This window comes from Meles meles, chromosome 1, assembly GCF_922984935.1.
Source record: "Meles meles chromosome 1, mMelMel3.1 paternal haplotype, whole genome shotgun sequence".
Lineage (NCBI taxonomy): Eukaryota > Metazoa > Chordata > Mammalia > Carnivora > Mustelidae > Meles > Meles meles.
Window position 1 is genome coordinate 132,368,777 of NC_060066.1, and position 23,715 is coordinate 132,392,491.

Genomic DNA, 23,715 nt, shown 5'->3' on the forward strand with positions numbered 1-23,715 from the left:
ACACATACAACTCAATTACTAAAAAACAAAACAAAACAAAACAAAAAAACAAAACCAAAACCCAAAACAAAACAAAAAACCCAAACCAAAAGTAATCAGTTAAAAAGGGGGTAGAGACGAGATCGGGCGCGTTCAGGGTGGTATGGAGCCAGAAGAGACCCCGAATTGCTAAGGAAATGTTGAAAAACAAAAACAAAACTGGCGGCATCACGTTACCCGATTTCAAGCTTTACTACAAAGCTGTGATCACCAAGACAGCGTGGTACTGGCATAAAAACAGACACATAGACCAGTGGAACAGAGTGGAGAGCCCAGATATGGACCCTCAACTCTATGGTCAAATAATCTTCGACAAAACAGGAAAAAATATTCAATGGAAAAAAGACAGTCTCTTCAATAAATGGTGCTGGGAAAACTGGACAGCGATATGTAGAAGAATGAAACTCGACCATTCTCTTACACCGTACACAAAGATAAACTCGAAATGGATAAAAGACCTCAACGTGAGACAGGAATCTATCAGAATCCTAGAGGAGAACATAGGCAGTAACCTCTTCGATATCAGCCACAGCAACTTTTTTCAAGATATGTCTCCAAAGGCCAAGGAAACAAAAGCAAAAATGAACTTTTGGGACTTCCTCAAGATCAAAAGCTTCTGCACAGCAAAGGAAACAGTCAACAAAACAAAGAGGCAACCCACGGAATGGGAGAAGATATTTGCAAATGACAGTACAGACAAAAGGTTGATATCCAGGATCTATAAAGAACTTCTCAAACTCAACACACACAAAACAGATAATCATATCAAAAAATGGGCAGAAGATATGAACAGAAACTTCTCCAACGAAGACATACAAATGGCTATCAGACACATGAAAAAATGTTCATCATCACTAGCCATCAGGGAGATTCAAATTAAAACCACATTGAGATACCACCTGACACCAGTTAGAATGGCCAAAATTAGCAAGACAGGAAACAACGTGTGTTGGAGAGGATGTGGAGAAAGAGGAACCCTCTTACACTGCTGGTGGGAATGCAAGTTAGTGCAGCCACTTTGGAGAACAGTGTGGAGATTCCTGAAGAAATTAAAAATAGAGCTTCCCTATGACCCTGCAATTGCACTGCTGGGTATTTACCCCAAAGATACAGATGTAGTGAAAAGAAGGGCCATTTGTACCCCAATGTTTATTGCAGCAATGGCTACGGTCGCCAAACTGTGGAAAGAACCAAGATGCCCTTCAACGGATGAATGGATAAGGAAGATGTGGTCCATATACACAATGGAGTATTATGCCTCCATCAGAAAGGACGAATACCCAACTTTTGTAGCAACATGGACGGGACTGGAAGAAATTATGCTGAGCGAAATAAGTCAAGCAGAGAGAGTCAAGTATCATATGGTCTCACTTATTTGTGGAGCATAACAAATAACATGGAGGACATGGGGAGATGGAGAGGAGAGGGAGTTGAGGGAAACTGGAAGGGGAGATGAACCATGAGAGACTATGGACTCTGAAAAACAACTAGAGGGTTATGAAGGGGAGGCGGGGGAGTGGGGGGGTTGGGAGGTTGAGGGACCAGGTGGTGGGTAATGAGGAGGGCACGTACTGCATGGAGCACTGGGTGTGATGCCAAAACAATGAACACTGTTATTCTGTAAATAAACAAATAAAAATTAAAAAAAAAAAAGGGGGTAGAGAATCTGAATAGACATTTTTCCAAAAAAGGCATAACAAATGGCTAGCAGGTATGTGAAAAGATGCTCAAGATCATCAGTGATATGCAGATTAAAACCACAGCGAATTATCACCTTACACCTGTCAGAATGGCTATTACCAAAAAAAAAAAAAAAAAAGAAAAAGTTCTGGCAAGGAAAGGATTTGGAGAAAAGGGAATCCTCATGCACTCTTGGTGGTGAATTTGTGTAGGCACCATGGAAGACAGTACAAAGTTTCCTCAAATAGTTAAAATTAGAGCCACCATATGATCCAGCAATTCCACTACTGGGTATCTACCCAAAGAAAGTGAAAACAATAATTTGAAAAGATATACGCATCCCTATGTTCATGCATTTTTTTACAGTTGCCAAGATATGGAAACAACTTAAGTGTCCATAGATGGATGAATGGATAAAGATGTGCTGTAAATGTACACACACACACACACACACACACACACACACACACACACACACACATACACACATTGGAATATATTCAACCATTAAAAAGAAGGAAATCTCACCATTTGCAATAACATGGATGGGCCTTAATGGTGTATGCTAAGTGAAATAAGTCAGACAGACAAAAGATAAATACCATATTATTTCACTTATATGTGGAATCTAAAAAACAAAGCAAGCAAACAAAACAAAATAAAAACCAGACTTATGGATACAGAGAACAAATTGGTGATTGTCAGAGGGGAGGAGGATGGGGGAGGCAAAATGGGTAAAGGGGATTAAGAAGTACACACTTCTGGGGCGCCTGGGTGGCTCAGTGGATTAAAGCCTCTGCCTTCAGCTCAGGTCATGGTCTCAGGGTCCTGGGATCAAGCCCCGCATCGGGCTCTCTGCTCAGCGGGGAGCCTGCTTCCCCCCTTCTCTCTGCTTGCCTCTCTGCCTACTTGTGATCTCTCTGTCTCTCTCTCTCTGTTAAATAAATAAATGAAATATTTAAAAAAAAAAAAAAAGAAGTACACACTTCTGGGGCACCAGGGTGGCTCAGTAGGTTAAGAATCCAACTCTTGATTTTGGCTCAGGTCATGATCTCAGGGGTGAGACTGAGCCCCTCATTGCGTTTTGCACTCAGCATGCTGTGGTTTGAGACTCTCTCTCTTTCTGCCTCTCCTGTTGGCCCTTCCTTCTCTCTCTCTCTTTCAAATACATAAATCAAACTTAAAAAAAAAAGTACAAACTTCCATAATTACTCCTGGGGATGTAATGTCCAGCATGAGGAATATAGATAATAATATTGTATTAACTTTGTAAGGTGACAGATGGTAGCCAGACTTCTTGTAGTGCTCATTTTGCAATGTACACAGATGTCAAATTACTATGCTGTACACCTAAATCTAAAATAATATTGTATGTCAATTATACCTCAATTTAAAAAAATTCACTTACCAATCCAGTGTTCTTTTTTTCATGGTTACCGAAGCAAGCAGATTTTTCATTTCTTCTTGAGTCAGTTTTAGCAAATTGTATTTTTCCAGGAATTCTTATATTTTATCTCATAAAATTATTTGTCAAGTAAAATATTTTCTTCTTAATATTTTATCTCAGTTTCAAGTCTATTATGAACCTTTTCATTATTGACTATTTCTGCCTTTTTTATTTTTGACCAATCGTTCTGGAAATTTCTCAGTTTCATTAGTCTTTAGACACATTATCAAATTTTCCATTGTTGATCATTTCTAATATATCTTTGATTTTTAATCACATCAATTTCTGCTACTTTCTTCTATGCTAGTGATTTTTCCTTCTTCTTCTAACTTATAAAGTGCATGCTTGGCTTATTAATCCAACTTTCTTCTAATAAGAGTATTAAGAGTTGTCTTCTAGGAATTGCTGCTGTGCAATAAAGTATTTTTGCTTGCTCTTTTCAATTAATCGTCTTACTTTCTTAGAGCAGTTTTGTTTTGTTATGTCATATTTTATTATGTTTTTGAACATGTGTTTTTAATTTTGAAATGTGTAATTTTGTAGTTTCTTCTTCATTACTAATTTCCAACTTAATTGCATTTCAGTAAAAGCAAAAACAAAAATTAAAAAAAAAAGACCTGGGGCGCCTGGGTGGCTCAGTGGGTTAAGCCGCTGCCTTCGGCTCAGGTCATGGTCTCAGGGTCCTGGGATTGAGTCCCGCATCGGGCTCTCTGCTCAGCAGGGAGCCTGCTTCCCTCTCTCTCTCTCTCTCTCTCTCTGTGCCTGCCTCTCTGCCTACTTGTGATCTCTCTCTGTCAAATAAATAAATAAAATCTTAAAAAAAAAAACTTAAAAAAAAAACTTAAAAAAAAAAAGACCTGATTTGTATGATCCTAATTTTTGAAATTTTGGAGATTTATTCCCTCAATTTTGGTAAATATTCCCTATGCTTGAAAATAATGTATCTATTTGAGTTCAGTGTCTAATATCTTTATATAAGTAATTTCCATAAGGACTACCTTTCCTTTTTCTGTTTTATTCTATGCTGCATGTATGTTAAACTGGAGTAGGTATTCAGTGAATATCTGTTAAATGAACAAATTCTAGATTAAGATTGTTAATTGTGTTGCTCAAATAGTATAGACTTTAGGGGCATCTGGGTGGCTCATTTGTTAAGCAGTCTGCCTTTGGTTCCAGTATCCTGGAATCAAGCCCCACATTGGACTCCCTGCTTGGCGAGAAGACTACTTCATCCTCTCCCACTCCCCTGACTTGTATTCCCTCTCTCACTGTGTCTCTCTGTCAAATAAATAAATAAAATCTTAAAAAAAAATCTTCTAGACTTTAACACTTTTTAAAATTTATCAATTTCTCTCCTCCTCCTGTCAACTTTTGATTAATAGATTTAAAAATAATGTTAACAGATACCTATGATTATAATTATTATATTCATCTGATAAACTGAAACTTTACCATTCATTTTTAGCTAGAAATGCTAAGAGAAAAATATGTACTATTAAAAATTACTATATGTGTTGTGCAAAAACAATAAATACTGTTACGTTGAAAAAATAAATAAAAATTAAAAAAAATTACTATGTCACCTTTACAATATTGTTTTCCTAGTATCTTTTTTTAGAATTTAAATTGTTCTTTTTTCTTATGTTTTGTGTGTGAATTTGAATTTTACAACCCCCTAACTGGCTGATTTGTTTCTGAAGCCATGCTTTTTTAATGGAACATTTAGTTTATTTATTTTAATCACTAATATAGATTGGTTCATTTAATTCATTTTCTTTGAGTTTTCTATTTCATATTTTCTGTTTTTTTCTCATTTATTGAAGGACATTCTTTATAGGTTCTTTAGTGGTAGTCGGTTGGTTAAGATGAGAAAAGCTATCCTTAACTGTCTTTATTTAACCCAGTATATCATTGTAAGTCAAATATTGTTTTCTTTTAGCGTTTTTGGAGATAATATTTCACTGTTTTCTACTCCTATTTCTACCAACTATTCCTCTTCTTTTTTCTTTTACATAATTTATCTTTTTGTCTGCTTATATGTTCTGCGTTAATCTGTATTTTGACTATTACATACATGAATTTTTTAAATTGTTTTCTGAGATTTCTTTGCTCACTAAATTTGAAGATGGCTAGATTTAATCAATTCTAGATCCCTCTCCCCCTGGCCCCCAGCTACAAGTCTCTCCCATTTGCTCCATTATTGCCTCTGAAAATCTGATGTCTCATACCTTCCCTCATGTCTCTTATGCTTAATTTCATCTTACCCATCATTTTGTGTCTCTAGCCACAATTTTCTGTAATTTCTTCATATCTACCTTCTAGTTCACTAATTTACTCTTTCACAATGTCCAACCTGTTCTTTAATCTTTTTTTTTTTTTCTGAGCTTTTAATTTAAATTATGAAATTTTCCATTTTTAGAAGTTGTGTTTTTTTCCCTTCAAATTTACCTGGCCATTTTGGTAGTCTCTTGCAGCTTATTTATACTTTTTGCTCATTCCCCATGTTCTTAAATTATTATTTTTAAAGCTTTCTTTTATTTGAGCATAGTTGACACAAAATCTTACCGTGGTTTCAGGTGTTAAATGATTTCTGTTCGCTTTTGCCAGATTCCTTGAGGCATTACTAACCTTTGCTGAGTTTAAGCAATAATAATCTGAATAATCTGATCATTCAGATTGCAGAATTAAAATGAAAACTTTTAAATCACAAACAGGCCTACTAAATGCTATGGCTTCTCATGGACATATATTTTCCTCTTTTGTCCGCCAACCAAAGCTGAGAGCAATAAAACTCTCTTGATGTCTACCCCTGAGGAGAAGTTTTCCCACCACCCTACTTTATGCTTTCCTGAGGTATAACCTTTCTTAAGCCCTAGTTTTATTGGTGAAAGAGGTCTCTGATATGACCCTTGAACACTGAGAGCCCAGTGCTTTGTCTTTTGTTACCTGGCCATACACATTAACTGAAACCGTGGTTTAGACTTCTTAGACGTTCCTTCTCAGATTTAGTATGTACACAGATCACTTGGGTAGTTTGTTAAAAGACAAACTTCCAATAAACAGGTCTGTAGTGGAGTCCAAGATTCTGCATTTCCAATAAGCACCCAGGGGATGCCAATACTGCTGCTTTGAGAAACAGCACTGAATAGCAAGACCATGACTATCAGGAACTGAACCCCCTCTGAGTATTCAGTAGCTTCAGCACTGGTTCACCTCCAGGAGGTTCTCTTTCCAGTTTGTGGCTGGCCACAAATGATCAAATGATTTCACTTAATTTCTTAAAATTTCACACATTCTTCTGAAAGGATGTACTATAGTTTTTCCTAGCATGTTTAAGAGTTTTATAGTGTGCAGTTTTAGTCTACTGTGTGATAGGAAACAGAATTTTCTTTCTTTTTTAAAGATCTTATTTATTTATTTGACAGAGAGAGAGAGCACAAGTAGGCAGAGCGGTGGGCAAAGGGAGAGGGAGAAGCAGGTTTCCCACTGAGCAGAGAGCCCAACACGGGGCTTGATCCCAGGACTCTGGGATCATGACCTGAGTCGAAGGTAGCCACTAACCGACTGAGCCACACAGGCACCCCCAGAATTTTCTCCAAATAAGGAAAAGAACCTTAAAATATGTGGCATTCCTACATAAATTCATTCTACTAAGCATTTTTTTTTGGTGTGTACTATAAAATAAGTTGTATTGATATAGATTTAGTCAAACATTTTCATATGGAATAAATTTTGGTCTTTTTAAGTGATTTTAGGATTTGCTTTAATGATACATATAAAAAGGAAAAAAATGAAGAAATGAAATAAAATACAATGAACTTTTAGATAATTTACTCTAACAACAGATGAAAAACAGATCTCATACAAACATGCTAGAAACCCATAGCTTGAATATTTTCTAAAACAGGGTTACATTAGAGGAGATTTACTATACTTTTGATCACTGCCATGTAAACCATACTTTAAAATTCCTTTTATGTATATGTTTTTCTATCTGAATTGCAACCATTGATATTTGTCTTATAAATGTTTAGATTACATAAAAATATGCATCCAAAGCACTCTGTATTATTATTTTATAGCTTTGATTAGACATCTAATGATGCAGAATAATTGGTTTCTGGTTGTTTCATGCCAGGAAGGTGAGTTCTGCTAAAAACTTGCTCTCTAATTATTAAAGTCCCACTGCAATGACTATTTTTTAAAGTAATAAGAGGTTAGTACAAACTATGATTATTTTGTTTAACTGCCTTAAAAACAACCAGCCTCTTAAAGGTTATCCTAATCAAAATCTCAAAAAGCTGCTCAAATCAACAGTGAAAACTTGACATATCTGGTGGCATTTGGATCTTAGAAGTGCTCAAGACCAGACACATGGATGGATGCTAAAGGTTTGAATATGGATATTACTTGCAAAATCACCCAAGATCATCTTTTTTATTTAAAAAAAGAATATTCCTGGGGCGCCTGGGTGGCTCAGTGGGTTAAGCCGCTGCCTTCGGCTCAGGTCATGATCTCAGGGTCCTGGGATCGAGTCCCGCATCGGGCTCTCTGCTCAGCAGGGAGCCTGCTTCTCTCTCTGCCTGCCTCTCTGTCTACTTGTGATCTCTCTCTGTCAAATAAATAAATAAATAAATAAAAAGAATATTCCTATATAATGTGATGTATACATTCCTATATAATGTGTTGTAAAACACATTATAAAGAAGCATATGCCAACAATCAGTTTTAAGGAAAAGAAGAGGGGTGCCTGGGTGGCTCAGTGGGTTGGGCCTCTGCCTTCGGCTCAGGTCATGATCCCAGGGTCTTGGGATCGAGTCCTGAGTCAGGCTTTCTGCTCAGCGGGGAGCCTGCTTCCTCCTCTCTCTTTCTGCCTGCCTCTCTGCTTACTTGTGATCTCTCTCTGTCAGGTAAATAAATGGAATCTTTAAAAAAGAGAAAAAAAAGAAAAGGAAAAGAAGAAATAACCCATTCTTTCCTCACAACTAACAGTGCACCAGAAACGAAACTCAAGTGAGGATAGGTTGCTTCAACTAAGGTGTACAAATAAATAAGCAAAGCCATAAAGCACAATGAATTACTTGTAGAACCTCATAAAGTGAATGAGAACTTCCCCCCTCCCAGATATATCAAGGGAAATGATGAGATTAGCAAATATAAAATGCATACTTCAGGCGCCTGGGTGGCTCAGTGGGTTAAAGCCTCTGCTTTCGGCTCAGGTCATGATCCCAGGGTCCTGGGATGGAGCCCCGCATTGGGTTCTCTGCTCAGCAGGGAACCTGCTTCCCTCTCTCTCTGCGCCTGCCTCTCTGTTTCTAGTGAACAGAGACATGAAATAAAAAATGCACTTAATGGTTAATGTTCTGAATTAAGGAAGAGACAATTTGGTTCACTGAGAATTATACAGATTCTTCAGAAAGAGTCATTGACAAAAGAAATGCCAGGGAAATGTTGAGACAACTTGAACATGCCTCGATTTCCAGTTCTGGATGCCAGCAGTTATGAAGACTTCATAAAGAACTTACAGTCATTTCACAGAGTCCCTTAAAATTATACTTAAGAACAAGACATGTTTGAGAGGAATTAAAAAGCAAAAACAGAACATAAAATATAAATCTGATTTAAGAATAGAAACAAGTAATCCTAGGTATGGCTTAGTGTAAGTCCGCTAAGAAAAAGTGAACATTATGAGGCTATATCTCATAAGTTAAGTCCTTAAGAATAATAAGGATTGTATTCTTTTCAATAGATTTATAAAGTTTTTGGTGATGGTTTCTCCCTGGGATAATAGTAAAGTTATGGCTAGAACAGATGCCAGATTTTTCAACTCAGTGTTTTAATGTAAAAAATGGACTATTTAGTGAAATATGTAGATCATCTACTATTTGGTCCATCCTCTGTTCATGTCCATATATGAGGCTAAGTTAAAGAAATGACACCTATGCTCCTTTGAAAGGATACACAATCAAATCGCATTTCCTTCAGTCATTATCTGATCAAAATGGCTAACACTACATTCTGTTTTTTGGTGTTTTTGCTGAGAAGTAAAGGAGGTGGTGTTTCATCACAAAAAACGAAGAGGCTAGAAATAATGTTTTAAAGGACTTTTATACGGCTTGCATTCTAAAGATCTCATATAATAAAATTCAAAACAATAAGCTATTAATAACCTGTGTTCCCATAACCTTATAAATAAGGCAGTGTACTTTGAGAATCTTAAATCACTAATGTTTTTTTATGTCTGTGTTTTCTCTCCTATATGAACAGGTCTGCACTAGTCTGCATTAATTAAATTTAAGTAGGATTTCTGAGCCTGGATCATCATTAAGTCTGTGGCCCTGATTTAAATCTGCAGTAAAACATTTCTCCATTAAGTCTTGTGCTTTTGTGTCATATTTCATACACTAGTTGTCTCTTAATTAAATCCATGATGGTCCACCAACACAGACTATTAAAATAACTATACTTTGCTCCTGACATATTTATGAGACAGAGTCATAAGACTATAGACTGATACTTGAACTACTCACTAGAAATGCTAATAAGATTATGATGAAGGTAAGATTAGAACATTCCTCTTCTTTCTCTTCTCTTCTTTCTCGAGATTTATTTTTATAACTACAGTTCACTTCTATTTCAGGTTCTGACTTTTTCCCCAGACCATCTGAAAGCTCTTTCATTGTAGAATAACTGCAAATTAATAGTCAATGAAAGTCTTGTAAAGTGTTAATTTATATCACATGATGTTAATATAAACATTGAGATATAGTCTCCTCTGAGTTTTGCTCTCTTCACAGCTGCAAGTAAATACATTAATCTAGACATGTTTGCCAAGCCTTTAGGTGTTCAGAGTGAAGACAATTTACAAGGACTGAAAGTAGAAAATAACCCTGAGTAAGAAAGCAGTTAACTTTTAGATAGGGTGAAAAGAAGCCCACATATGTCAACCTCGGATATACTGAATTTTCAATCTGCTCTCCACAAAGAATGATTGTCTCTTCCTGGGTGAATTTCCAGAGAACTTAGCATATGGTGAAAGAGAATTTCCAGTTTCTTTTGTTCGCTTTCTGTAGCTTCATGTACACTTTGGGTTTCGTTTCATTTTTCTTTGAAACACTTTTTGTTTGTTTGTGTGCCACGTAGGGGAAGGGCCTTTCAGGGGAGGCGGGGGCGGGGAGGAGGGGAGAAGTGTTCTTCAAGGACCAGGAAGTTTCAAAGGACTGGAAGCCGTACCAAAACAGACAGTACATACAGAAACAACAGGGAGACCCTTCATCAGGCTGAGCAGGCATTACCTAATACAAATATAGGGAGGAGGTCGCAGTCTCTAAATTCATTTATCTGCTTCTGACTAGTATCAGTAGATGGTCTGCAGCTTGTAAAAATAATACTGTGTAATTCATCATTCAGCTCTGTTTTTTTTTAGCTGAAGTTTTAAAAAGTACTGCAACGTGAGAGATAAACTTAAAATAAAATATAGCTTTATTATAACATTGGTCTGCAATGATCAATGCAAGTATAAAATAAATTCTAATGTCTTATCAAGAACAGCAGCTACAGTCAGGCAGCTTCACTAAACACATTAAATCTAATAAAATCACCCTCACGTACTCCTGACACTAGTAGTAATTAAAATAACTTGTTTCAAAAAAATTGGTCCTATACATGAATACTTATTGGCAATTATTTCTTAGTTCTTCAAACCAAAGATAACATAATTTGATTCTCACACAATTTTCTTGTAAATGCGGTTCATATTGGGTTTTATATGCAGCTTAAGACTGTTAATTGCCATTTTGAGCCTCACAGTAAAATAGAGTTCAATATGTCGCTTTTCTCAAGCATAGAGAAATGTTTGAGAAATGCTTGTCTTAGTCTAATGAACTGTGAATAATTTACATCCTGAGTCCTATTTTTCAGTATAAGTGGTTCTGACTTTTCTTAAAGCTCGTAAAGCCTAATCAACTTGTTACATTCATCTGATTAAAGAAATCTATGGCAAAGTAGAAAGATGAATCTGGTGCCTCAGAAAGGCTGCTTTGGTGTTGTTTTGATTTTCTCAAGGCCACTTTTTCATTTGGATCTATTCTTCCTTTATCTTTTTAGACAACATGTTATATAAACTAAGGATTTCATTTTCCGTATTTCTGAGAAAATATTATCTGACTTAGAATATTTTCAAAATCCCCTACCTCTTGGCAGGCACACTCGATAACTTCCTGAATTTACAGAGACCTAGCTGTTCTGTCAGAAAGAAAAAGGAGCTGTTTCAGGGCGCGAACATTTTTCATTTCTGAAAGAATCACCATCATGAGATGTGATTCCAGCCAGTTCCGAGCGGGTGTGCTTAACAGAACTAGCCAAAGAGATCAAGACAGTGAATCTATATTCAACAACGACCACTGAAAACAGCAGCTTTGTGTCACCGGCATGAGAGGGTGGTGCAGACATTTTATCTTGCCCAGGAGCTTGGAAAAGAAGTAAGCTAATTTAATATTCACTATGTATTTGCTCAAGGATCATTTTTTTTTGTCAAGGCATAATTTTAGAAGGACTTAGAAATATATTAGAGAATGTGTGAGTCAAAAGGAATTTTAGAGACAATTTTATTTTACTCATTTTGTGACAGAGAAAACGAAGATCCAGAAAAATTAAGTAACTCCTCTGTTCTTTCATAACCATGCAGCAGAATGATTGATAACAGAACAAAGGGAAAACATGATGTCGATTATTTAAAATTAGGGAAGTGAAAGAAGATGTGGGAAATATTAAGGAAAGGACCAGGAAACCGTTCTTTCGGAGACCATGCTATGCCGTGGCTGCCAGTAAAAGAGATCTCTGCTTTCGCTTTCCAGCTACATGATTTCCTTATCCTCAGTGTAAATGTTAAAGGGCTTATATGTAGTCAAAAATGAAGGGGGGGGGGAGAAAATACTTTATTTGCATTTTGAACCTACTCAAATATTGAAAATCCGTGAAGTTAAAAGGCAGAATAGAATCTCACTGTGTTTGCATATGTAATTCTATATATATATATATATATATATATATATATATATATATATATATATATTGTTCCGGGGCAAACCGTTAATTAGAATATGTCAGAGGAATCACAAGACAAAGGTAGAATGTGGTTATCAACCACCCAAAAAGGTCAAGGTGTGGAAGCTAAAACAGAGCCACTGGCAAGAAAGATGAGAGAATACTGAAGTCAAGTTTGGCAGTAACTGAGCAACAAGGAGAAGGTAGGCCAGGAGTCTAGAAAAAGACAAGTGATGCCTTACCTGTTGTGGGAAACCAGCACCCAGGCACAAATGTACAAAATATATAATCAGGGACTGGCAACTTCTTTTCTGCAAATGGCTATATGGAATACCTGGGGCTTTGAAGGTTATATAGTCACTGTTAAGACTACTCTACTTTCCCAGCCATATACAGTATATAAATGAATGGACATCTATATACTGTATTCCAATAAAATTTTATGTACAAAAAGAGTACCAAGTAGGTTTGGTCTAGAGGCTATAATTTGCCTATGCTTATCCTAGATAGAAAGGTAGATCTAGATGGATGATAGATAAATAGGTAGACAGATAAGAGATAGACAGTTACTGATATAAATCTTTTTGTCCTCCATAAACAACCTACCTAACCTATTTCTGGTGTTGTACCTAAATTTACTCTAAGAATGGTGTAGGAATATAGACTCCTATTAAAAATAAGGAACACACACACACAAAAAAAATAAGGAACACATCTTTGCTCCAAATAAATTCCACACCACATTCAGCAAAACTTTAAAAAATATAAATCAGAACCTATGATTAAAACCCTTCCATGGGGATACCGGGGTGGCTCACTGGGTTAAGCTACTGCCTTCGGCTCAGGTCACCATCCCAGGGTCCTGGGATTGAGTCCTGTATGGGGCTCCTTGCTCAGCAGGGAGACTGCTTCTCTCTCTCTGCCTCTGCCTGCCATTCTGCCTGCTTGTGCGCGCTCTCTCTCTCTCTCTCTGACAAATAAATAAATAAATAAAATCTTAAAAAAAAAATTAAACCCTTCCATGGTTTCCTATTATAAGCACAATAAACTTCAAAGTTTGGGACATGTCTAAACCTCTGATTTTAAATTTTGCCATTCACTCCCTCGTTCACTACACTTTAATCAAACTGGCCTTTTGATTTTTTTGAACACTAAAATCAACACTAAAGACACAGAAATAGCTGTCACCTCTGCCAAAACCCGCCTTTTCAGACATATTGATATTATTAACTTCATTTCCATATTCAGGTCATTAGAAATGCCTTCCATTTTCCCCCTTCTTCATAACACATTCATTAATGTCGGAATTTACTTTATTCATGTACTTGTTTATTTTCCATCTCCCAAACTAGAATAAGAGTTTTATATGGAAAGGAATTATCTGTGATAGTCCTCACCACATTCTAGGACTCATAGGAGTGACTGACGCATGGTAGATATTCATTAAATATTTTTAAATGAATGAAGCTGATGGAACTTTTTCACACATTCTTTTTTTGTGTTGCTCAGAACAGCCTTGCAATGTACTATAGCACTGCCAGATAATAAAACAAGCTCTCACAAAAGTTATATGATTTGTCCACATTTACTGAGTTATAAAATGGCATAACTATAACATTAAGTTCAATGTTTGCCTCTGAACCCAGTTTAAGAGTTGTTATCTTTTTAAAACTCTACTAACATTTTTACAAATATTAGTTCTTTGTAAAAACTCTGTACCGGAAATACTACTATCATCATCATTTTAGGTGAGAAAGTAAGGTCCAGAGAGGTCATATAACTGCACAAAGTGTCATGAAGAGCAAGTGGCACAGTTTGGGTTCAGACCCAGGCTCTGGGTCCTTGTTCTTAACCAATATGTCATGCTGTGTTTATAAGACATAACCTGCCTGCGAGACTCTTGCATTTGAACAGTCATAGACAGTGTATTCGTTTCCTATTTTTGCTATAATAAATTACCTCAAATTAGTGGTGCAAAAACAATGAATACTGTTACGCTGAAAATAAACAAATTAAAAAAATTAGTCACTTAAAACAGGACCAACTTATTCTTTTATATAAGTTCTGGAGATCAGCAATCTGGAGTGAATCTTATGGTACTAAAATCAAGAGTCAGCAACACTAGTTCTTTTCCGAGTCTCCAGGAAAGAATTTGTCCCATTGTCTTTTCGAGCATCTAGAGACCCAGCATATCCTTATCTTGTGGTTCCTTCCGTTACCTTCAAAATCAGTGCATGGTATCTTCTGTCCCTGACTCTGACCCTCTTACATCCCTCTTAATAAGGACTCTCCTGATTACGTTATGGCCACCTTGATAATCCAGGATAAACTGCTCTTGTCATCATCCTCAAGTTAATCAACTTCATCGCATCTGCCAAGGGTCATTCACCTTCTGAGGTAATATAGGTTCTGGAGATTAGATTGTGAAGATCTTTGGACATCTACCACAGATAGTATCTATCCAATTGCTCAATATCCAATATTTTAACCAGTTAAACAAGTGTAAGTGGAATGAAAGTCAATCAGTGATAGGGCTACTGCTCAAGTATCAACCCAGTAAAGTCTACCTTTGACCCTTTAGTCTAAACTGCCACCTCCACACCTACTCCCTGTAACTCACTTTCAGTCTGCTCTCATTTTCCCCATAGCACTGTCACCATTAACAACTATAAAAGTTATTGTCTTTCATCCACTAGAACATAAACTCTGTGAAGGAAGGGATTTGGATAGATTTGTTCACAGACATACTCCATTACCCATGCCTTAAAAAAATATCTAATACATAACAGGTACTCAATAATTATTTAGTAAATAACAAACCCATGAATAAACATCAGCACATGGATTATTCTCTGAGAAAGCAGGATAAGATTGATAAAATAATAGCTTTGTTTTTATTAGTTTTTACTTGACTGTTTAAAAAAATATTTTATGTGGATGACTTCACTACAATTGTATGGTCTTATTATTGAACGCTTTGTGATGGCAAAAAACAACCAATTTAATGTTATAATACATCCAAGAGACAGAATAATGTATGGCACATGATAGATACTCAGTAAAATTTGTCAAATAATTGAATGAATCACAGATTCAGGTACACAAAGAGTTAACTCCTTTGCTATGCTCATAGCTAAAAATGAATCTTTTAGTATGCTAAATACAAAAAGGTTAGGCTTATTGACTATACCAGAATTCTAACAGTATATTCTAATACTGTCTTTAAATATATACATCCTCCATGGTTTTCAATGTTAATTTTGTGTTCTTACGTGTGTGAGAGAGGGAAACAGAGACAGACAGACAGAAAGAGTTGGAATATTACTGTAATGAAATGGAATTATTTTTTTAAAATTCAATTCAATTTTAGTCCCCCTACTTTTTTTTTTTTTTTTTTTTTTTGGGTATCGGAACTTCCCAGAGTTATTTTGACAAAAGCAAATGGGAGTCTGGAGTCCATCTACTTAATGACAGGACTTGAAACAATCAGTTACTTTGTTATAAGGAAGTAGAAGAAAGACTATACTGACTGCTTTGACCCCATAGTGATCAAGATAAATCTTTAAACTGATGGATCACTGAGATGAGAATTAAGACTGGACCCTATTGCTCTATGCAAATTATTTGAAAGTCTGAAATGAGGTAGATTTTATTTAGTCAAGAGAGCTCAAGAATTTTTTTCTAACTGTTTTACAGTTTTTAATTCTGTCAGCCATTTAAACATGAATAGATGGTAGAATTAATTTTAATTTATATCCCTGTATCATCCTTATGACCTGAAGGTCTTATACATATGCACTATCACTTACATTTAACTTTTATAAGGGCATCCAAGACTATAAATGACGTAGTAGTTTGAGAGTTAACTGATCCATCCTCCTCTATACTAGTTCACTTTTCGTCACTTATGTTGTGTGGGTATCTCTGAGTAACCCATATGATGCACTCCTTGCATTTGAGAGTTCTCCTTAGTTCAAACTGAAATACCTATTCAAATGCATTTTGTTTTATTTTCTCTGGCTTTTAAAATGCTAGCTCTTTCTCTGGACAATTGTCCTTCTTCCATTTGAATTTACTAGATCACTTCGTAGTTTAACTGTGGTACATAACTCTTTTGAAATTGTCCTTTAAAAAGCAAAGATTCTAACTTTCCAGAAAGCCTTTTACGATTAATGTGAAGTGGCTATCTGTGGGTATAGGAGACTCAAAAGGCTCCCTGTCAGAGTGCCAAACCATAGTCAGAAGTGCTCCAAGTACTCCTGTGAATGCAGAATTGAAATTACCTGGCATTATCATTACACTGACGTGTCTTCATTTCAAATCAGATAAACTGTCAATTCTATTTTAAATAAACCTCACCCTCACAGAGGCTGGAACTGTCCTTCACTCCCCCATTCCTCTTTTTTTTTTTTTTTTTATTAAAACCACCACAAAGCTAGAATTGTGAATGTTTTACTTGAATTTTTTAAAGTAAAAGTTGAGTTGGCAGTGATGTTAAAATTTATTGGCCCACTTCAGTAAAAAAACAAAGTCTACAGATGGACTTATAATATTTCATTTTTATTCTTATTCTACATAGCTGGACTCCTGCTTAAGTAGGAGGTGTGGAAATTAATTATTTTCCTCCCATGTGTACCATCCTCTTGTGGCTTCTGTCACAAATCAGTACACTGTGGGGTTTTATAATCAGAATTCTGCCTCCAAGAATGCTTCGTTAAGTGAATAATATCACCAAACCTAACTTGGTAATTGGCTCATTGAGTCATGTGACTCGCTGTCCCTCACTTCAGTATTGAGGTAGGGCAACAGCAGTCTGTCATTAATGATATTTATAAAGTAGTATAGTTCAAAAGGAAAAACGAGAACACAGCAATTTGAAGCATAAGAGACCTGAAAGATCATCCAGTTAATCTCTCCATGTGCAAGGAGAGTTCAGCAACATTGTCTAGAGTCTCATGGGTACTTGAGGCAAGGCTTTCCCACTATACCATACCATCGTCTTCTTCACCTTATAAAACAAAATCCCATCAGCAGCAGTAAAGTAGACCTACTACTAAGAGACTTATGTGCATGCACTAGATGTCAATTAAAAAATCTAACCATGTCACTCTGCATCTTAAAATCATTTTATGGCCTCTTCTCATTGCCTTCAGCATAAAGTTCAAAGCTGGACATTGATGTTCCTTTACAATCTGCCTCTTGACTTACTGGTTTTGTGTGTTAAGACTACCTTACACAGGCACCCTTATTATCATTTCACAAAATGTGCCACATTCTAATACATATCTTCCTTCTTGTAAACATTGCTTATTCCCTCCACCTGAGTTCTCTTCAGTCAGAGGCAACCAGATAATGACACTGTCCTTCGTGAGCAGAGCAAGCTTTACTTTCTTTGGAAGCATTTCCCAAGCCTCTCCAGGCCATTTAGGGGTACTCTCCATGCTTTTCCCATAATACTTAATTTATATCTTTCATAACACTCTACCATTACCACATATTTTCTAGAATCCTCCATTAACACGAGTGCTACGATCACAGAGACTTTAACTTTTTCATTTCTGTATTCCCAGAGGTTGGCATAGTGTCTGACCCTGGTAGGCATGCAACACATGTGTGTTGAGTGAACAGATGAAAATAAACACGTGTTTACTTGATGATCACACACTTCTCTCCTCCCCATTTTATCTTCATTTCCACCTCTATGTTTATGGCCATTATCATTTAGACTTCTGCCATGATTTCTCTTTCCGGCAGATAAGCACGCCATCCCTAATAATAAACTAATTCCCAGCAACTCTTTAATTGCTTTCATTTTCAACTACAACTCCCAGGGGCACATAACAAAGACTAGGACTATGCAACATGAAGTGAAGTGGGGATTTGGCAGGCTGACCATTAATTTAGTCCCTGTAGATAAACAACTCAAATAATTCAATTCTATAGTAAAAGAGGTAAGTGGCTTTATTTGGCATTACACTATTTATGTGTCTTTAAGAAAGAGGAAACATGTGGAAATCATGTGGATCCTTCAGATTGAGTTCTTATGATGTTTGCATAGATCAGATTAAGGAGATGTATGTCGAAGTCCCACTTTGTGTTTTGTGTGTGTGTACTTGTTGTCTGAATGGTGAGGGTCTTTTTCCTGAAGTATCACTATTGGGAAGAAGATACAAAATAAAGTTCAGAGGAAAGGACTCTGGCTATGATACTGGGAGAGAAAAAAAAAACAAAACAGCAAGAATTAAAAAAAAAATGGATTTAGAACTGACAAGTTCTATCCCAAATTATCATGTTATAAGTCATGAAATTATAGATATGAAAACATTCTGCTTAGCTAATCAGATGAATTATGAATTATGTAATATCATGTTTTAAAAAGGGAATAAAATTTTAGGCCATTCCCTAAGTCTATTAATTTCTAAATTAGGAAACTTTGCTAATGGGAAAATAGCAGACCTAAACAGAGTTCCCTGTGTAAATAGCTTTAAATGCATATTTCTTTTTTAAATGGTCACATAAATGAAACAAGATGGGATTGGGAGGGAGACAAACCATAAATGACTCTTAATCTCACAAAACAAACTGGGGGTTGCTTGGGGGAGGTGGGATTGGGAGAGGGGGAGCGGGCTATGGACATTGGGGAGGGGAGGCGAACCATAAGAGACTATGGACTCTGAAAAACAACCTGAGGGTTTTGAAGGGTCAGGGGTGGGAGGTTGGGGGAACAGGTGGTGGGTGATGGGGAGGGCATGTTTTGCATGGAGCACTGGGTGTTGTGCAAAAAAGAATGAATACTGTTACGCTGAAAAAAAAAATAAATAAATAAAAAGGAAAAAAAAAAGAATTTGGGGGCAAAACATAAAAAAAAAAAAAGTTCAGTTTATAATATTTTGAGATAACTGCTTAATGTTGCTAAACTATTCAAATGTAGTGCTTTCTAATGATTCATTTCCAGAATGCCGTACCCAGAATGACAAATGCTTAGGAAAATAAAGTGCAAAGAAAATTAAAATGTAAACAGGTTGATAAAGAAAACGAGAAACTCCTTTCTGCTCAGATGAATCAGATTAAAAAATAAATAAATAAAAGGCTCCTAGCCAGTGAAAATAGACACAGGATGTATGTGTTTTGTGAATCTGCAGAATCAAGAAAAACTAAAACAAATATATCATGCAAAGTACTTGCATTTTTAAGATATATATTCTCTAGTGGCTTCTAAGGTACCCATTTCTTTTTTCCTTGATATCTATTGTGACATATCTTGCAAACTGATAAGACGGCAGTTTGAGAATACATGATGATGATTTCCTTCCATGCAGGAAATCAGGAGGCCAACCTACAGAGGGTCTTCTATGGATTGGGGCCTCTAGCCAGTTTTTCAGGAAAGTTCTTTTTCTTCCTTGAAGTAGTCCTAATGAGACACTAAAATCAAGACACTGGGTGTCTTAATGCTCTTTTCATGAGACCCTCAAACTCTCCAGACTAATTTTTCTTATAAGGCCTTAGTAGAATGTTTCCCACCCAAAGGTCAAAAACTGTTGAAGAATGAACAATATCTGATAGTCAAGGTCAAAGGCATTTACAAACCCTCAGCAAATTCAAGCACGTTTTTCTACAGAACTTTTTTTTTCACTTTTTTAAAATTTCTTTTCAGCGTAACAGTATTCATTGTTTTTGCACCACACCCAGTGCTCCATGCAATACGTGCCCTCTCTATTACCCACCACCTGGTTCCCCAACCTCCCACTCCCTGCCCCTTCAAAACCCTCAGGTTGTTTTTCAGAGTCCATAGTCTCTCATGGTTCATCTCCCCTTCTAATTTCCTTCAACTCCCTTCTCCTCTCCATCTCCCCATGTCCTCCATGTTATTTGTTATGCTCCACAAGTAAGTGAAACCATATGATACTTGACTCTCTCTGCTTGACTTATTTCGCTCAGCATAATCTCTTCCAGTCCCGTCCACGTTGCTACAAAAGTTGGGTATTCATCCTTTCTGATGGAGGCATAATACTCCATTGTGTATCCGTTGAAGCGCATCTTGGTTCTTTCACAGTTTGGCCACCTTGGCCATTGCTGCTATAAACATTGGGGTACAGATGGCCCTTCTTTTCACTACATCTGTGTCTTTGGGGTGAATGCCCAGTAGTGCAATTGCAGGGTCATAGGGAAGCTCTATTTTTAATTTCTTGAGGAATCTCCACACTGTTCTCCAAAGTGGATGCACCAACTTGCATTCCCACCAACAGTGGAAGAGGGTTCCCCTTTCTCCACATCCTCTCCAACACACGTTGTTTGCTGTCTTGCTAATTTTGGCCATTCTAACTGGTGTAAGGTGGTATCTCAATGTGGCTTTAATTTGAATCTCCCTGGTGGCTAGTGATGATGAGCATTTTTTCATGTGTCTGATAGCCATTTGTATGTCCTCATTGGAGAAGTGTCTGTTCATATCTTCTGCCCATTTTTTGATATGATTATCTGTTTTGTGTGTGTTGAGTTTGAGGAGTTCTTTATAGATCCTGGGTATCAACCTTTTGTCTGTACTGTCATTTGCAAATATCTTCTCCCATTCTGTGGGTTGCCTTTTTGTTTTGTTGACTGTTTCCTTTGTTGTGCAGAAGCTTTTGATCTTGATGAAGTTTTCTAGATTTGCTCTGTAGCCCACCAACAGAAAAGTATGGAAAGAAGCATACCCTCAGGGCTGGCAGGTGGGAGGAGTGGGGGTGGGAGGAAGGAGATTTCCTAGTCCAGGATCTGCTAGGAGGATCTGACTATAAGAATGGCCCCATATTATTCTATCAAATGAGATAAAGTATAATATCCTTTGTAAACTATTATTTACTAAAATTACTCCTGTAATTTTTGCTGCTTGCATTTTTTCTGCCACTATTCTTAAAATATATTTAGTTTCTCCAAGAATACCTTGTAAGGATAAAAATTTTACTTTTTCTTCCTTTAACTTTCTCCATAGTACCTAGAGAGAATTTTTATTCATTCAGCATTTCTTGGCAAATGATAAGCAGTACAACAGGTATTATGAAAATTCTCCAATATTGGGAAGCCATCTGACCCATGTTAATTACAGGCTTCCTAGCTTTCTTTTACCAGATGCTGATAGTAAATCTGGCCTGACTGTTCAATGACAAGATTTCATTCAATGAATTAATCAATGACAGTTTTTTCTATGAAAAGAACATATTTACTGTTGTAATGTAGATTACAGCTATAAAGCCTGCTAACATTACAGAAATTTCCCCAAAATTTGTTATTTTTTTATAGTGTCGCTGTTATTTCAGGTATCATTCCAAGACATCAAACTGTAATGAGCTATGTGGTTTGTGCTGGATAAAAGCATTGCTTTATATTCTGATGGCTGGAATAGCCCAACTGTTCCCAATTCTCTGTCTGTACTCACTCAGCTTTTAGAGAGGTGTCTTTTTCAGCTAGCAATAGCATAAGGCTTTGCCTCTAGAGTAATGGCGATAGCATGTCAAGGAGGGAAATAGGCTTCGTTGTACCTGTGGTTTGATGTAATGGTTGTTAGGCACGGATCCACAGAGAGAAATTTCACATAGCTCAGAGATATTCAACATCTGCCATAAGCCTTGACCCTATTCTACAACAGTGTCTATAAGCTATAGGGGAACATGTTATTGAAGGATGTCTGATTCCAAGAACCATCACAGCTGTCACTGGGGTTTATTCTATCCACTGGCTGATATGCTTATCATAAAACCACAAACCTTGTATCGACTCGTGTTCAGATCTTGACTGTTCCCATTATACAAGAAAGAGTTAGAAAATAAACACTTGTAGCAGTTTCAGCTTAATGCTTTTTAGAATTGTGTTGGCGAGACAGCAAATCAAATATTCCCCCCTCCTTTCTTTCCTCCTTTTCTACTCTTCCATTAAAACAAACACATAAAAATCAAATAAAACGTCAGATCATGGATCTTTGTGGTTACACTGCTAATGCTTGGAACTTGAAAATTGGACCTAGGAAACAAATGCGATTCAGCCAGTACAGATATGTAAATCAGGACAAGCTCTGGGCTAAGGAAAAAAAAAAAAAAAAAGGAAGAAAGAAAGAAAGAAAAGAAAAGAAAAGAAAAAAAAGAGGAAAAAAGAAAGAAAAAATCAGGTCAGGTCTGGAAGAAATTATGCTCTCTGAAATAAGAGTTTAAGCAGTATTGTGCCTCAAAGCACCAGTGCAGTACTCTCGGTATTTATGGCTATTAGATAGGTTATCATAGAGATGCAGAAGGAGAAAGCCTAGGGAGAGAATGGAAATATTTTTTAACTTATCTACAAGCTTGTTCATCCTCCCTGAGAAATAGTTTTTGGGTACCTGGGACTCCCCGCCCCCCACCATCTGAATGATCATTAGTAGTTCTCATATAATTATTGTGATCCTTTCACTGCCACAAAGGGCTAAAATTGCGATTTTTATGAACATCACCTCTATTTACGTTTAACTACCAAGAGCGACACCCAGAACCATGCAGACTTCTTCTTTCCCCCTCCCTGAAGTACACTTAGCACAGTGTTCCGTACTGGAATTAAATACAGAGAAAATCTATTTCATAACAGTAAGTTAGGTGCAAGTTGTTAGGTAAGGCAGTCTCTTGTCCCATTGCCTGCACCTGACTGCCAGTATTAGGATGTCCTTCACCTCATTCACCGTGTCTATACATGAGAGAAATGATCTGGCTTTGAGACTTTTCCCTGAGATTCTTCAATATAGTGCTCTTTGATATTCATACTCTTTATTGTACTGCTCTAAGTCATCCTGGGTATATATGCCAGTTTTCTCAGCTTTGTGGGGCCTTGAAGCTGCTTTGGAAGAGCTTTAGCTGAGCTCACTCTCTTTATTACGTGGATCCCACACACCGTAGGGACTTCCCAGAGAGAATGCAGAAGAGTCCCTGCATTCCTGCCGCTCATTCTCTTCTCCAGGCCAACAACTTATCCTCTACCATTTTTTTGGTTGTTTGGTTTATGTTTTCTGCTCTTTTGACCAAACAGGAAATCATTTTCGGCCTCTGAGTAGACACACACACACACACACACACACACACACCCCAGATCTCCATTTCTCCAGTATTATCTACTGTGGTGTCTACTGTAGGATCTCCATTAATTACCAGTCACCACTGACTTACAACTTCCCTCTTTTATACCTATTGGCACATTTCTCTCAGTTATCTTCGGAAGTCCTGGTTGTCATATCTTCTATGCTTTTATACTGAAGATTCTCTAAAATGTTAATATAATCAAGTTTAAAAACATTGGCTGACAGCCTTGCTGCTGAGCGGATATCCCTGCTTGTCCTTAATGCTCCTGAGGACAAGCTCCACAGCTCCTCCGTGAGATCGCTCTGTGTCCTGGGCTGACAAGAGACTCCACAACAGAAATACTGGGATGGTAAGGGCTCCCATGGAAAAAGCGTTTTTCACAAACTCCAAGTTGTTCTATAAAAACAATGCTTATTAATGTGGCTATAAGAG

General features: G+C 36.9%; 1 long non-coding RNA gene across 1 annotated transcript in view; it reads left to right on the forward strand.

Moving 5' to 3' along the window:
* Positions 1-18,052: 18,052 nt before the first annotated feature.
* Positions 18,053-23,715, forward strand: part of LOC123926715 — an 81,306-nt gene continuing 75,643 nt past the window's right edge. The window contains exon 1 of the long non-coding RNA XR_006815303.1: positions 18,053-18,162. This is a non-coding gene — a long non-coding RNA (uncharacterized LOC123926715). The remainder of the gene's footprint in view (positions 18,163-23,715) is intronic.